The following is a 3,122-nucleotide window of genomic DNA, read 5'->3' as shown; positions in this document are numbered from 1 at the left end:
TGTGTCTTCTTATTCAGTGCATTCTAAACAATGTGAACAAATTATAAAATGTTTGTGCTGTAAACATTCCAAAATATAAATGTGCATATGCCATCTATTGAACAAAAAACATGAGATAACTCTCTGTCTGTATTCAAGAAGCACTCATACTTCAGAAAGTTTTGTGTTGCTGACATGGACATTTTGGAGTCCATTTAGGCCAAGTTCGAAATTGACTCACTTGTGACAAAAAACTAGGTAGCGAAAAAAAAGAACATTGTAAGTACTATAGAAACAATATTTAAGCCTCAATTTTGATGACTATAGTTCGGAATGTTTATCATAACTATATATATGTCAAGTTCGAATTTGAGTTCCTTGTATCCAAAAACTAGCTAAGCATGCTGGTCGAATCTTAGAAAAAACATCTTACCACACTAGAAGCCACATTTATCACTATTTGGATTTAACTTTATCAGATTGTATATCATTACAATGCCTTGGTCAAGTTCGAACTTAAGGCACATGGGTCCAAATATAAGGTCCCCATGTTACGTCATAAAAAAACTTGTAGCCACTCTAGAAGTCTTATTTATGACTCAATCTTGATGAAATTGAGTCAGACTGTTTATCTTAAAAATGATTGGATCGAGTCGGAATCTGTTTTGATGTTGCTATGTTAAATAATAACAAAGAAACAACAACAATTTGTTATCACTCTATGTGTCCTATTTGTGACTCAATCTTGATGAAATTTGGTCACACGTTCTGTTTATCTTTGCATTTCTTGGACCAAGTTTGAACCTAATGTTATGTGCGTCCAAAAACAAGGTCGCTAGGTAAATCTTATTAAAACATTGTTAGACTTAAGAAGCCACACTTATATATTAAGCAATGTTGATGGATTATGGTCAGAATGTGTATCTAAATAATATCAAGTTCAAATCTTGGTCGTGTGTGTAGATAAACTAGGAAACTAAGTCAAATTTACGAAAAACCGTTTAACCACTTTAAAAGCCACATTTATGACTCAATCGTGTTGACATGTGATCAGAATGATCGTTTTTTATTATATCTAGACCAAGTTAAAATCAATGTCACGTTAGTCAAACAGAATGAGTTTATACCCAGTTCAAATAATACAAGAAATGTGTAACGACTCTAAGCCTTATGTATAAGTCAATCATGATGATAAGCGATCAGACGTGTTACCTAAACAATATCTAAGCCAAGTAAGATCTGTGCTACGTGCGTTAAAAAAAGGTCATGAGATAAATTTAAGTAAAATAGTGCGGCAACTCTAGACGCCATATTTATGACTCAATCTTTATGAAACCTTGTCTGAATGTTATCTTGACAATATGTAGGCAAGTTTTGAATCTGGATTATGTGTGTCCAAAAACTAGGTCACTAATTCGTGTCTAGGAGCCACATGTATAACTATATATTGTTGAAACTTGATATGAATGGTTATCTCTACAATGTTTAGGAAGAATTCGAATCTAGGCAACACTTCAAATCTTAAACACAAAAGTAAACAAATAATCTATGTTGAAACCACATTTAAGACTACCTATTGATGAAACATCGTTAGAATGTTTATCTTGACAACAGCAATGCTAGGTTTTAATCTGGAACAAGTTGTGTAAAAAAGTCATCATATTAAGTCTTTGTGTTAGGTACCGTGTATTTGCTGTGATAGCCATTTCACGTGAATGTTAAAGAGATCTTTATATTAAAATAACAGGTTACTGTCTTATCGTTTTTATTTCTGAACGTTAGCTCACAAAAAATGCAGACGCAATTTTGCAAATCGGTATGGGCTTAGCTACGCTAGGAACCGTAACCCGTGACTGCCAGTGTGGATAACTGCAGTAAAATTAAGCAGACGAATGCTAAAAGCGTCTGCTCTAACCACCGCATCTGCCTGTTCTCACTGGTACAGTACATAGTGTGTACATGTATATAACAGCTTGTAAGACAACGTTGGCCACCACTGAACATTTGAACATCAGACTACACTTGTTTCTAGGTGAGACGAGTGCTCCGACGAAAAGGTATGAATGCTATATAAGAACATCGACATTTGTACTAAGGTTAACGTTAAGAAATTATATTAACGTTTAAAGTGTCATATGTCTGACTTGACAAAATGGTCCAAATTAAGGATGGGAGTTTAACAGTTGAAACTTTGAAATTGCTTGACAAATACCTAACATAATGTAAATTTTGTTTTAAATTGTGGAACTTAAATTTTACTGTCTATCAGCGTGCCTTTATTTTTTGAAAATGAATAATTACATTAACAATATACATATATACAATACAATTAATTTCAACACATGCATTTGTATTTAAATAATAAAACCACATAATATGGTTATTTGAAAAAAATAACTAACTAATGGGAAACATTTCAACGCAGGGTGGGTGAATAGTTTTGATCAGCCGGTCCACTTTCGGTGTCCGGACGACGGCTTCATACATGGCATGAGGAGCGAGCACAACAACCACCACGAAGACCGGATATGGGGCTTCTTTTGCTGCAAGATTCCAGTTAGGATTCGAACAGATAGGTATTTAGATTGTATGCGTTTAAAAGCACGAGTTTACGACACTTTTACGCGAATACTTACAATACACAAAGTTACAGTTTATACATGTATGCAGTTATTTATAGGAAAACATATATAAAATTGACAAACACGTGTAGTTACCCCGATACACAAGACTGTGATACATGAAAACTATAAATTGCGTGACTTCGTAAAAAATAAATACATGTATTTCGAAGAGTCAATAGATCTAAACAGGAGCATAGACTGGGAAAGATTGGACTGAATATTGTTTTGGTTTGCCATTTATTTCTGAAAATGGAAGTTAACATTATTTACTGTAAGGTATGTCTAACAGTGAGATATTTGCATAATTCGAAAATAGGAGCACAAGATAACACATCATATTGTTGCACACAATGGGCGTGTAAAGTTAGGCCTTATTGTTTTTCTGTCAAATTTTGTTCTAATTTATCGTTTAGTGCATTCAAAAAGTGTATGCAAATACTGATAAGTTATAAACCATTCATAAAAGGCTGTTTTTGTTAGTTTGTTATTGAATTTATTAGGCAATTACGATATATTTAG

Source organism: Dreissena polymorpha, chromosome 13 (genome assembly GCF_020536995.1).
Source record: "Dreissena polymorpha isolate Duluth1 chromosome 13, UMN_Dpol_1.0, whole genome shotgun sequence".
Classification (NCBI taxonomy): Eukaryota; Metazoa; Mollusca; class Bivalvia; order Myida; family Dreissenidae; genus Dreissena; species Dreissena polymorpha.
Note: the sequence above shows the minus strand (reverse complement) of the source record.